This window comes from Magallana gigas, chromosome 5 (genome assembly GCF_963853765.1).
Source record: "Magallana gigas chromosome 5, xbMagGiga1.1, whole genome shotgun sequence".
NCBI classification, from domain to species: Eukaryota; Metazoa; Mollusca; class Bivalvia; order Ostreida; family Ostreidae; genus Magallana; species Magallana gigas.
The window spans coordinates 46,392,082-46,408,015 of record NC_088857.1 but is presented as its reverse complement, the minus strand read 5'-3'; the positions used below and the strand labels follow the sequence as shown (position 1 = coordinate 46,408,015).

Sequence of the window (15,934 nt, the reverse complement as noted above, 5' to 3'; positions counted from 1 at the left end):
GGGGGTTCAATATATCGCGGCCATAATATTTTGAACCCCCTCTCCAATGGGAATTAGAAAAAGGTAGGGGGTTCAATATATCGCGGCCATAATATTTTGAACCCCCTCTCCAATAGCAATGAAAAATAGAGGGGGTTCAAAATATCGCAGCCATAATATTTTGAACCCCCTCTCCAATGGGAATTGGAAAAAGGTAGGGGGTTCAAAATATCGTGGCCATAATATTTTGAACCCCCTCTCGAATAGGAATTGGAAAAAGCTAGGGGGTTCAAAATATCGGGACCATAATATTTTGAACCCCCTCTCCAAAAGCAATGAAAAATAGAGGGGGTTCAAAATATCGCAGCCATAATATTTTGAACCCCCTCTCCAATGGGAATTGGAAAAAGGTAGGGGGTTCAACATATCGCAGCCATAATATTTTGAACCCCCTCTCCAATGGGAATTGGAAAAAGGTAGGGGGTTCAATATATCGCAGCCATAATATTTTGAACCCCCTCTCCAATAGGAATTGGAAAAAGGTAGGGGGTTCAATATATCGCGGCCATAATATTTTGAACCCCCTCTCCAATGGGAATTAGAAAAAGGTAGGGGGTTCAATATATCGCGGCCATAATATTTTGAACCCCCTCTCCAATAGCAATGAAAAATAAAGGGGGGTTCAAAATATGGCAGCCATAATATTTTGAACCCCCTCTCCAATGGGAATTGGAAAAAGGTAGGGGGTTCAATATATCGCAGCCATAATATTTTGAACCCCCTCTCCAATACCAATGAAAAATAGAGGGGGGTTCAAAATATCGCGGCCATAAAATATGGAACCTGGGTTCAATATTTTATGGGGGGGTTCAATATATCGCAGCGATATTTTGAACCCGGGTTCAATATATCGCGGGGTTCAAAATATTATATGACACCGGGAGGGGGGGGGGCATAGTCAATTATTCTATCATGTACGTTCATTTTAACAAAATGATGTGAAGGGGGACCCCGAACTCTCACCACTTCCCCGTTGCTACATGCTTGCCTTGGAGTTGACAAATTAAGATTTTTTTTCGCAAATACTATGTCTGTTTGACAAATGAAATATATTCACTTATTTTTTTTTATCTACATTGTACACTAAATGAGTTACATTCATTGTTTTAATTATAATAATTTTTGATAACAATTATTTAAATGTCCTTTGCTATAAAAAGTAAATTTACATCGGGTTACATATACACTTTACCATGCGTGATCATTCCTAATTTTGATCACTTTATTTTGAAAAAAAATAATCTTTAAAAATGTGTAATGTTGAATGAACTGTATTTATATATTATCGAGATATATTACAACTTATTCCTTATTTAACATGTTCGTGTACTCTATATATTGCAGATTAAAGGGAAATTGATTGTGTTTGTACGAGTACATGTGTTTCCTCATGTAACGTTTCAAATTCCATAAAAATCGCGTGTTTATGTATTACATATACTTGAATGACAAGATTCTCAAATGTTAATTTGATGAAATGACAATACACACGTGTTGTTTACATAATTATCTGCTTGAAGCCAATTCTGTCCTGATACATATTTTCTTTTTTAGGGGCTTGTAATATTTTTTATTTCAATATTTTTGTTGGGGGGGGGGGGGGTTCATTTAAAGAAAAACAAACTAAATTGTTATTGGTAACTGATATATATTTAGGTAAATGTAAAATTATTAAAATGCATACATTAAAATTACTGGTTTTAGGCCTTTTGTGTTAACTACCGAGACGTACAATTTTCTCTGGCAAAATGTGTAATGATTCACCCCTACATAAGTCTCTCAAATTCGATCTGAATGAATGATTATGAAAAATAAGAATGGTTGTAGAAGGTTAGGATATCCTAACTTAAGATGTTCCTAAGTAACCGTCGAGCTACATCTTCAGACGCGTCCTAAGTTGATCTTAGGATGTTCCTAACTTTTTTCCTAAGTCATATCTTAGGAACACACTTAGGTAATATCTTAGGAAAGTTTCGTGAACATGCCTGCTGATTCCGACTCTGGCAAGGTGTCCCAATGTGTGTGTGTCATTTTTTAATGATCGCAACTTATGAAAGCAAATAAAACCGTGATTTCAATTGATGGCTAATGGAATAAGACGTCACAGATCAGTGCGTAGTAAACAAGGAACAACGAAAATTTGTTTGTATAATAGGGCTTTTATCTACTGATAGGAATTACATAAACATTAATCTCTTTTGCATTTTAGTATCTTGTACCTAGAAGTATGTGAACATTTTATTCTCGAGGGCAAAAGAAATATAAAGTACCTTTTAGATGTCTTAAAAAATTTTTAAACGGCTGATTTGACTGGTTAAACAAACTTCACCGTTTTAAAATGTTCAACTCAAATTACTTAGATTCAATAACAAAGCTCCAATCACATCCAAATATTTTAAATACATCTTTTTAACAGATCCAATGAAATACCTCGAAATATTTTCAATATAAGACAGACACATTATTTTTTATAATTATTTTACAGGAGTTATTGAATTGTAAACATTATTTTCAAAAGAAAAACATGTATGATAAACAGATTTTGAAAGTTTTAGTTTTCGTAGGATGTTTCTCTGGGTGCTTATCCGTATTAGAAGGTAAGAGAGAGAGAGAGAGAGAGAGAGAGAGAGAGAGAGAGAGAGAGAGAGAGAGAGAGAGAGAGAGAGAGAGATATTAAAATGAAGTGTAATACTATCCCTGAGACTGCATGCTATTTTTGGTCTTAGTCTCATTTTGCAAAATTATTTGCGTTTCTTATTTACTTAATGGTTTCATCTAAAACCAATACAAAGGTTCTTTGAATAAGAATCTTTAACGCAAGCTTCATTCTCATTGGACTCATGGAATATTTTAATTACAATTATAAATCAAAGTACTGAAGTACTGAGGGAGTTGATTTTATCGATTATTATTAATTTTAAAATCAACGATATGTTATTTTGCTTGGCAAGTAGTTTATAATCTGTATTTGAATTATGCACACTTTTATAATATGAAATCTCGGACTTTTCCGACAAGAATTTATTACGGGCCGCCGGAAGGCGGTCCGTTATTTGATATACATTTAAATAGTGTTACTGCGTTTCTGCTGGATAGTTTTTTTTTAATGGAATCAATATTTACTTCTTTATATCAATTGAAAGTAAATTTGCGTGTAGAAATATGTTTTATGCCATTTAAGAAATATCACATATATTTTTTTGTTTTACTCGTAAATGAAAAATAGGTCATACTTAGTAGACTGTCGTGTTTGGCGCGTTTTAAGCGAGACTATAATATATTCGGAAAATTTCGGAGTTCTTCATTCTTTTCAATACAACGCATCGGGATCGGTATGCGGGACATACTATAGACCCGGAATACTAAGACCTGAATGTCATTAAATTTTATATAAAATGATATATTTGAATTTCTATGTGCCGTGTCAAATGAAATGACTTTGTGTGTGTATTTATTATATTTCCATGTAAAATGTGGAGAAATTATCATAAAATGACATCCATATCAATTATTTACGCAAGATTATGACAGAAATGAAAATTTGAATTGACTGGAAAATTTTAACTAAACCATTACTATTTTATCATGTGGTCCCTTAAAATCATATAAACTAATGCATTAAGTTTTCATTCAATACAATGGATCAATGCAATAATGAACTCTAGTCTCGTTCAGCCAGATGCCCAGCTGTCTCTGTTTATATCCGACAAGCAAAAGGTACTCTCTGCCAACACCAGGTCGCATGATAGCTTGATGACGCGACCTTTAAATATAGACTGACTCTCTGCTTGTCGGGGATTTATGGAGACAGCCGATGATTGAAGGAGACTATATTGAACTCCGGCGTAGGAATACATACGACTGCAAAAAATATTTAAATTTTTCGTACTATTTAAAATCTGACTATTTTTAAGGTATTAAATAAGTTTCATTAATTAAAAAAATACTTCAGCATAAATCCTTCAGCATACATTACATCGAATTTATCAATTATTTTCAAGAACTAAGTCTTGTCAGCGGTGATGATTTGTGCTTAGGTCCAAACACTGTTTCAGTTTCGGTTTCCCATAGTAACTGCATAGGAGAGTTGATTAAAAATAAACTCCCAATAAAATCACATGTATCAAAATTTCAAAGTGGATATTATAAAACTTCATGTTGGTACACATGCTTAAGTGGAAAAGGTAATAGAACAAAGTATTATTTTTTTCAGACCTAATACTTTCATTTCAATTACTGCATTATAAATGTATGAATTTACTAACTTATGTAATAATGTGATTCTGTGTTTTACTGTGTAATAACAGCAAATACAATATTGTACTTATATCTCCATTTTAAGATTGGTTATGCATTCTTACTTTTCAATTGTGCTAGCTCCTAGTACATGATTGCAACAACATTAATGTCCTTCAGCTAAAACTATTCAGACTCGTCTGTAAGTGAATTCACAAAACAAAACTTTATGAATTTAATCGAGTATTGAATTTCTATTCTTTTTGTATCGATAAAATTTTTTAACTTATGAATATGGCCTGTATACTTTTCAAGACCCAGACATTCAGAGCGTGGTGAATTTACCCGACACAGTTACAGTGTCAGAAAACTCAGATACAGGAACAGTCATATTCACCATTCAGAGTGCGGAGCAGTTTGATCTGATAAACCAATACCCAGCTGTCACTTCGGAAGCATTTCAATATGATGTCAGAAGTAAGTTTCAGCAAATTGTAAATAATCTTAAAAATAACAGCGATAATAACAGAGATGTACTTGGCCTTTCCAAAAAAAACCCCAGTATTTAACTAAGGATAATTCAGGACAATTTAGCTCATGTTGGACAATATCTTTTTTAGGAGGGATAATAATAATAAAAAAAAATAACTACAATTTAGAAAGGTTACCTTCAGCCTTAGAGATTTTCCGATATAAAATGTGATTTGAGGCTGGATTTGAATCACATGAATCAGTTTCATAAAGATTTTAAAATTGCTACAAGACTAATATTTAGTAATATATGTTTTCAATTTAACTGCATAGTGAGAAAATTATTTCATTTCAGACAAAACCGTTACAATAAAGAATGCCAATCTTCTTGATTACAATGGAAACCATAGAACCTTTGTACTGCGGTTTCAGCGGCTCATAGAAAGCAGGCGCAGAAAACGCGAGATGGTAACGGGAGATCTTTTATTAGTAATACAACTAGAAGACGTGAAAAAAGCGGGAAGCTTGGCGTCTTTTGGATTTTCCGGTTGCTGTGATGGCGTAGATACTCTAAGATGGATGATCCCAGTATGCACAGCCGTTGAATTCCTTGCCTTGCTGATGTGCTTTGCAATTTCGATGATATGGTATGCTTTATAGATATTTTTTTTTTTTTCAAATTAAAGGTTTGATTGTATTCTTTTCCTTTCCAGAAAACTACTTTCGAAAAAGCTTGATTAAATAATTTGCTAAAAGTTTATTTTTAAAAAAAATAGCTGTTGATATATTTAATGATTTGGTTTTTTTGCAGTTTCATAAAAAAGAACAACCGTAATGCAGTCGAAGTTTTTCAAGAAGGAAAGTAAAAAGTAGAATACAGCGCTTACGCGGTATGATAAATTGTCTGCACATTATGGTGTGTTATAGGACCGACGACATCCAAAATTAGCATTCAGTGATTATATTTATATTCATATTGATGTCTTTATTTATAAAATATTCTTGTATCGTCGTTTTTAAGCCATTATATATGCTCTTAGTCAGGGGTATTAAACATAGGTAGAACAGCTATATTAACATGTTAATTAGTTCGCTCTGGAGACAAAAACTATAGCGCCAGACACCTAGGAACATTCTCTTTTATGAATAAATAGATATGATTTAACGATTTTTTGTCATATTAAGTACATATTAAATTGGTTATGTTATTTTGGATGTTTCATTTAATCTTATAACAATAAATACATTCACAACATGTGATTACATTTATACTTGTGCTCATGAGCTTCGTGATGTCTAATCAAAACGTGAGGGAAAATATACTATATGCCTAGTAGGAGTAAATATCCTCTTCTGACCGGTCACACCCGCCGTGTGCTCTTTGTCGTGATCGGGAAAAAACGGAAAAGTCCGTAGACGATTCATTATGGTCTGACAAATAGTATGAAAAACGTCAGACAGCATGCGGCCCAGTGGAAGATTGTTTTTGCTGACAAGGTCGATGTATCGACCACAAAACTTACGAAAAGGTGACTTCAAACGATACTGTTGTTACATGTAGTCCTGCTTTATCAACTTCTTTGTCAGTAGGATGCTTCGCCATAGAAACTGTTCATACGAAGAGCATGCCCTTGCAATTGTATATCGAATTAACTGAGACATAAAAACACCATAAGCAGGTGATGAAGGTATATTGCTATATAAATTGAAATCATCGCGCTTGTCATAAGTTTTGTTGTTAGGTTACCATCAATGTCCATTTCCAGTAAAATATCCAAATATGAAACAGATGACGCAGTCTCTGAGGTATCTTTTAATTCAAGTTCACTGGGATATATTAATGTCATAAGAACTGCCAAGCTATTAAAAGAATATTGTTAATTATCTGTTTTTCATGTTAAGGACATCAAAAACTTACTGAGTTCATTCAAGTTGATAGTGAGCTATTCTGATCACATTTTATCCGTCGTCCAGCCGTCTGTCTGTCCGTCCGTCCGTCCGTCTGTAAACTTTTTACATTTGAAATTTATTAATTAAATTTTTTAAAGCCCAAAGATCTTTCACTCAGTTTACTTAATGTCACCACATATCAATTTTTACTCATTGTTTAGATTCTTAGATATAGTCATGTACAATAGTCAACCTTTAGTCCAGAATACGGCGGTGGTCTCGGCCTCATCAGACTCACCAAAAGTGGAAGTTCGGAGGTCATTACCGGCCATATCTGTCTCGTTAAGATCGTTAACATGTCTGATGAATTGTTACTTCATGGAACTGTACAATCGTTGAGACTCGTTTAAGAAATTCGGAAGAATTCATCACATTGCTTTAAATTCTCTGGATTTTGGTGAATCTTTGGGACGACGGTAATCTACTCATTGTTTTACTGCACATCCCAAAGCGCACACGACCTTATATCTTGTATCCTCTAGGCCAACATTCCCTCACCCTTGTTCGTACTGCACACGACATATTCAGTTCCAGAATAATTCCCTAGCACCGTACAAATCAATGCGGTCACATATCCATGTATTTAAGTAGATAGGAATCATGATTTGAGTATCATGAGGTGATCAAATAGAGTCAGGAGAGATAAAATATTATGAAGTCCGAAGGGTTTTTATGATAGATTTGATCACGCTCAACCGATTAATCACCTCATAATATTTAAAAAATGATTTCTTATTACTTATATACACGATTTTCAGCAATTGTACGATTAAGTATTTAAATGGTCATTGATAAATTGTATTGGGATATATATTACAGAATCGATTCGTAGTTTGATTTCAGATAAAGACAAGGGAAAATGTCCAATTGTGCCCCATTTGTAGTAGAGTTATTTTTGTATTCTTATGAAGCAGAATTTATTCAAAAACTTGTACGTGAAAAAAATAAATCACTCGCTGTGGCTTTCAACTCAACATTCTGGTATATCGACGACGATTGATATTTCCATACTTACGTCGACTCGATATATCCCAGTGAACTTGAAGTAAAAGATACCACAGAGTCTGTGTCATCTGTTCCATATTTGGATATTTTACTGGACATGGACATTGATGGTAACCTAACAAAAAAAAGCCATTTTATTGGATATAAAAACTACAACATAAGAAAAATAAAACAAGCTCTTGTGGTATCAAATAACGCCATTAACTATCTGCCTCTGCACAGTACCATGCTGCGGTTTTAGATTTTTAATATCATAAAGTTTAAAAGTACACACACAATTCCGGGAGCTCATCTATTGGCTAATGGCATGACAAATCACAGTTAGGGAGGTAAGAAGGTCAATTAAGATAAATTAAAGATTTAATTTTTTTGATTTCAAAGGATACATAAACTGAGTAATTACAAAACAAAACCCTCCTGTTTATAAAATAGGGCTTTTAAGAACTGATAGCAAAGATATAAACCATAATCTCTTTGCATTATAGTATCTGGTACATATGTAAACAACTTGTTTGACGGCAAAAGAAATAGAAAGCCTTCGATCTAAATGTTCTTTAATAGTACTGCTGATTTGACTTGTTAAACACCCATAGCTTTTTAAAAATGATCGAGTCAAATTACGGTAATCCAGTTACAAAGTTTCAATCCAATCCAAATATTTAAAATGAAAAATTTCCGAGATCCAATAAAATACCTTACTTTCTTTGAGTTTTTGTTTTAATATGATGTTTCTGAAAGTGCGCAACTTTAGTAGATGATAAGCTTGAGAGAGAGAGAGAGAGAGAGAGAGAGAGAGAGAGAGAGAGAGAGAGAGAGAGAGAGAGAGGGGGGGACAAACAGACCGTTATTCTGCTCCATTTGACACTATTCAGACTTGTCATTGTTATAACTAAATTGTAAGTGAATTAATTATTCAAAAGTTTATCAATTTAATCAAGTATCATATTTCTGTTTTTTTTCCCTTTTCTATTGATGTTTTTTAACTTATGAATATGCCCTGTATACTTTTTAAGGCTGAGATTACCGAAGCGTTGTGAATTTACCCAACACAGCTACAGTGTCAGAAAACTCAGACACTGGAACATAATCACTATAAAGTGAATATGTTCCAGTGTAGTTTAGTTTGAGCTGATAAATCAATACATAACTGTCACTTCGGACGCATTTCAATATGATGCTAAAAGCAAAGTTCAGAAAATTGAAAATAATTTTAAAAATAACGGCGAAAAGTATTTAGATTTAGTTTAATTATTCATTTTCTTAAATGAAACAGTATTAAACTTACGATAACAGCTTGATTTATTTTGGATGGTAAGTTTCTTTTGTTATTCAAATAAAATATATTCTAGAAAGGTTAACTCCAGCTTTAATTAGAGATTATCCGATAAAAATCTGTATTGAAGATGAACCTGAATCAATATCATTAAAATCTTTTCAATGTATTGGATAAACAGGTGAAAATCGAGTTTCCTTTATTAAGTAATGAAAATATTCTTGTTTTCATGCAAAACAAATACAATATAGAACTGCAGTCTTCTCGGTTATGATGATGACCTTTGTTATTAGTAATACAACTAGAATACGTGAAAGAAGCGGTGAGCTTTGCGTCACCTGGGTTTTCGGGTTGTTGTGACGGCATAAATTGATTAAGATGGTTGGTCCCCGTATTTACAGCCGTTGAATTACGCGTTTTGACATTGCACCTTGCAATTTTGATTATTTGGTAGGCTTATTTGTCGATTTATGATAAAAATAACAAAAGGTTTAGCACGTAGCAGCACGAATTTAACGTAATGACATTTTGTCAAATTGATGTACAATTATGTTACGAGAGCGATATAATCTGAGGACATTTACATTCGAAAAATAACATTGAATGATATATTTTCTTCGCTTCAATTTACTTTTCAGTGCTTTTAGAAATACCGGTAATTTTGCTTGATTTGTATCGACCATAAAACTTATGCGCTATGTTTGTATAATTAATTTAATTCGGCCATTGATCATTTAAATCCATAAAATTGGTTTCATAATTCTGTTTTAAAAAATGTTGATCCTTTAAAATGACTACGTTTATTCAATTCCATTTAAGATGTTTGAAAAGTCTATAAACGAGCTTGTCATGGACTAAAACTTCCCGATAATAAAGAGTGAATGTTTCTATTGTGCCACTCAGAGAGAGGAAACATTTGCTTCATAACATGATTTGTTATTTTTGAATCAATTTGTTTTCCCCGAGAACATTCTTTGTATGGCATCAATAAAGATGGGAAATGGTACCAGCGATAAAAGATAATAACTCCTTTATCCGACTTTATTTGAACATATTTTGTGCTATATTTTTTTACAGTGGAATACGGCACAGGTTCGAAACAGTTTATTTGAACCCCCCCCCCTCCTCCCATCACCCCCATGCCACTCCGCCACATGCATTCATACAATTAATGCGGTACATCATCAATGATGTAAACACTATACTACAGAATAAAAATGTGTACTTAACGAGGCAGAGTACAGTTCGAGTACGCATTACTTTGCACAGCTTTTTATTTTTATGCAGTCGCATGCACAGATTTTTAAAATTTCTTCTGGGTGGTTTTTATTTAAAATTAACATAATTTGTAACGCTTATGACTTGAAAATTGTTATTTTATAAGATTAATCGAGTAAAATGTAAATATGTTACGCCCACGACATAATCGTTTACCAGTATTCATGAAATGTCATTACTTTCTTATTCTGCATGAATCACCAAAGAAAAAAATGTTATTGCATAATAATTATTCTACCGCATAATTTCTGCTCTATTTTTTTAGAAATCCAAAAAAAAAACCTGACTGGGTTGAACTCTACACAATTCAGTTTTAACCAGTTTATCGAGCTTTCGAAACCCTCAGCAACAAAAAATCATGGACTGCATGAAAAAATCATTATAATGTCAGACTCGAAATCCCATATAAGATTACATGGTTATTTCTTTTATCAAAAGTCGTGATGTACATTACCAATAATTAAGTAAACTCTTCTTACTCTTTACGATCAGTTAATCAAATTGTTTAAAGAAGATGTGAACATACACAATTGTAACGCGAGTATGTGTTTTTCTGCAATGTCGCTACATTCATATCTCGCATGAACCAGCAAAGACAGCCCTATATTGGTGAATTGTTTTAAGGAAAAAGTAATCATTTCGGTCGGAGCGTGGTGAAATCCAATAAAGCCCGATTTTTTTTTAAACTACTAGGACGTTGTCTTTATTAACAATGTGAACTTATTTAAATTTCGTCAATCTAAGTACAGACATCTTTATCAAATTGTCCTATGGTTTTAATTTAAGACCCACTGGACATATAGCTGAATATTTCTTTTTCTTACTTCTGCTTCTATTTAATTAATTTGGTCTCACATGGGTTTTTTTTTAAATTTGATAATCAAATAGTCCCTAGTTTACATTACCGAATTTAGTACTTACTTCAACCAATTTAAATGATTTGGTATTCAGTGTCAACAGAATGTGAATTAAAGTGATGGCGTTTATTTTTCAGTAATCTGCAATAAATATTTTTCAATGGTGATTTTATATGTTTCAATCCAACTAGTAAATGGGCCTTGACGGATTCGTGCCAAGTACATAAAAGTCGGTCGATGGAGACATTACATTGGAAATTATGTAATATTGCACCTTCAAATTACATGTAATCTGGAATCGCACGGTTAGTAGTAAATTTCATATTTTAAAACGAAACATTATGTTAACAATTTTGTTCACTTTGAAGTTGACAAAAAAGTATAATATGAATTTTTATGATTAATGGCCTTTCTGCATGCAGTTTATTACCCTGACCTACCATTACATTTCATTAATTCAATACCGGAAAAAGTTTTTGAAAGTTTCAAAACAATTTTCGCAAATTGATATTACTTTACATTTTTTAAAACAACGATAAAATTAAAAAAAAAAAATAAAGGAGAAAATTGAAACAAGCAATTGTGGTATCAAATAACGGCATTAAATGCCTGTCTCTGCACAGTACCATGCTGTATGGCTTTTTATGTTTAAATAAGAAATAAGGAATCATTCTTTGAGTATTATGATGTGATAATTTCGGTCGGGGCGTGATCAAATCCAATAAAGCCTGAAGGGCTTTATGATAGATTTGATCACGCTACATTGGTCAATTGGTAGTTATGGGTTTTATAGTACAAAATCGATACGTAGTGTTATCACAGGCAATGCCACTGGAAAATGTAAATATATGTATATAGTTCTGGGTTCTCATCTGTTGGCTAATAGCATGACAAATCACACTTAAGGAGGCTAGAGAGTCAACATCAGATCTACCTAGAGTTTTTATATATGACTATTAGTCATCTTTCATTTAGTAAAACTCAGATTCGAAATATGTTAGCATTAAATTTGAATTCTTCATATATCTTTATATATAACTCTTCTTTTTTAAGAAGCAAAGTATAGTTTACAATCCAGGGGCCCGTTTCACAAAGATTTCCTAAGATGTTTCCTAAGATAGAATTTAAGATGTGCCTAAATTATATCTTAAGAAGTTCCGAAGATTTGTCATAGCTGTTTCACAAAACTTTCTTAGCGTAACGCAGTTGATTAAATCTTATCTTAAGATACATTGTAAGCCACTTTTAAATCATTTCGTTAATTTCGTCAAACTTATATTTATATGATATTTGGGATGAATTCTCTACATAGTGGCAGAGTGTCAGTAAATCCAACGAAGAAGTCACTGGCACACAATCCCACTGACTCAAATATCCGCACAATAACTCTTGAATCAAACATGGCATTGTGGGCAATAAGAATAATGTTGGTAAATTGCTTCATCCAATCAATAAATGATTGTAAAGCTTCGTGACTTGTCTTATTGAGAAATTGGTGTCCATTCTTATACATGATATTGTCTCTGATGGCTAGTCCAGTCACCGCTGTAGCAGAAGCAGAGATGGGTTTTGTTGGAGTGACATACTGGGAAAATGATTTATCATCAGTACAAGCTCCTATCTTTGTTACTTCACAATCTTTATCTGAAAAGAAAAAACATGGAATAAAATTTATAATTCAGTATCATTTTCATCAGCAATTTACATCATGTTTCAGACACAGTTTTTACATGGAATGGATGATTGAATGATGATATTTACCAAGACCTGTTGTTTCCGAGTCAAAGTATACAAATGTATACTGCCCAGCTGCAATGTGTGTTAGAAGGGGTTTGGTGAGAGGAGGGGGTATTTCTGATGCTGTCGTCAGTGTTGTTGTTGATGTCAACATCAGTTTCATATGTGATCCCCTCTTTCACTGCCGATGATTCTTGATTGTTCTTGCTATCGACTTTCTTCAATGCTCTTCTTTTCTTGTACTCTGCTGTATCTTCTGTGTTTTTGTCTTTCTTTCTTTTCAAGTCTGTTTTCATTGCAATTCTGCTTGTAACTTTCCCAGGTGAAAGAAACAATTTTTCATTGACCTAAAATGAAACATTTTACAATTTTATTTCTAATAATCCTATTTACCTAAATCTCAAACTATAATTTCAAATAACATTGCTAAATGTACCTGTAGTATTTCACAATTTATTATCACAATTACAATCACATGTAGTTGAAAGAATATTTTCATAATTTCAGTAAATTTCTATGGAATGGTAATAATACTTCAAGAATAAATCTTATTTTCTATTTTAACTGTTTTACATATTGATGACCCAAATTTTTTTGTGCAACTGCTGCAGCTACTCTAAGGTCATTGCTCTCTGATCCGGAATAGAATGTTGATTTTGGAGTTTTGCTTGCCACAGTATTATTTACACTTTTATTGGGCTGGGTACTTCCTAAATCCACCAATCCATCGGCCTGTGAAATGTAGAAGTCAACTATTGACGTCAAATCAACTTTCAGTCGTTCAACAGAAAGATAGCGGTGATATGGCAACCGAAGGGGTTTGTAAGTCATTGGTGATGATAAATACTCACACCAAAATCCACACAAGCTGTGATCACCAAAGACATGTCTGCCTATAGCCTCCAAGTTTTTCCTCATACCATCCAAGTCATGTTGATTTTGGCTGACACAGTATCTGAAGCACTTTGAAATGTGACTTATAGTCTTAGGATTTAGTTCTTTATAGTTTTTACACTTTTTCAGGTCATACAACTTGTTTGTAAACTGTTTCAGTGTGTGATTTTTATCACATTGTTTCTTCAAAGCTGGGTTTACTTCAGTACGAACCCTTACTATTGTTGTAGTATCATTGTCCTTGGTGATAGTCCCCACTTGCACATCCTTTTCTCCCAGATCTTATTGCACTATCACATGTTCTGCAGTATCCATTACCTGTTGCAAACTATACAATTCTGCCAGTTTCTTTACCTATTATTGTTGCATGTCCTAGAAATTGTGAACAGAGATATGAATCTCACTTATGTTTTCCGTCATCAGACAGGTGATTTTTTGCATAAAGTCTGACTTCATAGTATGTAAATATATTATCTCATATCATTCAATAGGACCTACCAGATAAACTTGAATAAGAGCGCCCTGATCCCCTCTTCTGCCATCCACCGTCAAATGACACCATCAACTCATCATTATTGCTAAAAATAAATTTACATACCATGATCTTATTATCAGATATTAGTTCAGCAGTCGCCTGCCTATAATTGCATGTAATGAGAATAATGCATTTTCAATGACAACTGAACTTATTTTTGAACTTTTCAATATGGCAATTTATGTATTCATACAGTATTCAGTACATAGAGAAGTATAAATGCTGAATGATTACCTGCAATTTCATTTTAAGAATACATGTCTTAGATTACAGGTATTATAAATAATCGTACAATTAGGCCCCGTTTGTAGTAATTTTTTAACATATTGCTTCAGTAAAATTTTATGCATTCATAGTATAATTTATGGTGTGTACCTAGAAGATTCTCTCTCTCTGTAGTAACCACAGAATCACAACTGTGCCTAGCAACATCTTCTACTGCTTTACCAGCTTCTCTTTCTGTACATTTTAAAGTTGTGTGAGAGATAGGTGGAATATTCAATACACTCAAGAGCATGGACACCTTTTTCTCCCCTATGCCTGCATGTAGCATTCCTACAAAAACAAATACTAGAAGTAATAAGACAGTAAATTATATATTTTATTTTATTTTTCTTTATTTTTATCACATGATAAAAATTATACTTATTATAGAGTTTTCATACACACCTAAAGCAAGCTTTGTGTTTACATCAAATGCTCTGCTTGCATGGTCATCCAAGCGCGAGTGTCTCTTTCCACTTGGGACAGAAGTAACTTTGTTGCACTTTTTACATTTTATTCGCAGTAATGAACCAAGTCCATATCTCACTTCACCACAAATATCAGATAACTTCAACGGATGTCCACAAAATTTACAGCCCTCAATTAGTTTGTTCACAACATATCCGAGTTCTATTACACGTCTGCCTGTAAACTATTCTATCTCTTTATCACATATATTACTGTCATCATCCATCAGGAGAATATCATTGTCTACTTCATCTTCTTTCTGTGCATAATCATGCTCATGCAGATAGTGTGGTACAACCCCGTTCACTTCATTTGCTTCAGAGAGCTCTTGTTGTGAGTGGAACGCACTCAAATCGTCTGTTTGAAAAAATATACATATGTATAGTAAAAAATGATGTCCGAAATTTGTTCAACTTATAAAATCAAATATATTATATGTATTTCTCCAAATAAATACGTATATCTGGAGTGAACTACCAAGTGTCTTTTTGACACAGTCTTGTTCTTCAAAGATTCAGCAAAATACGATCCATATATACATAATACAGCATAAAAAGAGTTCTTACCTTTCTCCACTTCTTTATTTCTTTGCTTGTTTTCTTCTAAAGAATGCACTTTCCTTATAATTTTACTTGAAACAAATTTTCCACTTTTACTACGAGATTGTGTCGCCATTACATAAACAAATTACAAATGTATCTCCAATTGTAGAAGAGCACAGAAAGGGGCATAATCAAGTATAATTTTTAAAACCAATTTCGGTGACAATCCGGATTATCTTTATTGGAACTCTTTATTTCGAGGAGATACAAAAAATGCTCAAGGAACGTGTCGTCTGACCTTAAATGTGTAAATAGAGTACAAATAGTGTAGTGCCTATATGCATGTACTGAAATTTTGTATAATATTTTACCTTCACTGGTATAT

The 15,934-nt window shown here is 33.1% G+C and overlaps 2 long non-coding RNA genes across 2 annotated transcripts; one reads left to right on the top strand and one right to left on the bottom strand.

The window, feature by feature from the left end:
- Positions 1 to 4,609: 4,609 nt before the first annotated feature.
- On the top strand, positions 4,610 to 6,046 carry LOC109620404 (uncharacterized). The gene is made up of 3 exons (XR_010713887.1): positions 4,610 to 4,752; positions 5,102 to 5,393; positions 5,558 to 6,046. It is a non-coding gene; the product is annotated as an uncharacterized lncRNA (long non-coding RNA).
- Positions 6,047 to 13,417: 7,371 nt separating this feature from the next.
- Positions 13,418 to 15,679, bottom strand: LOC136275751 (uncharacterized). The gene is made up of 5 exons (XR_010714249.1): positions 15,574 to 15,679; positions 14,945 to 15,364; positions 14,651 to 14,830; positions 14,239 to 14,318; positions 13,418 to 14,112 (listed from the first exon to the last, which is right to left on the bottom strand). It is a non-coding gene; the product is annotated as an uncharacterized lncRNA (long non-coding RNA).
- Positions 15,680 to 15,934: the final 255 nt, after the last annotated feature.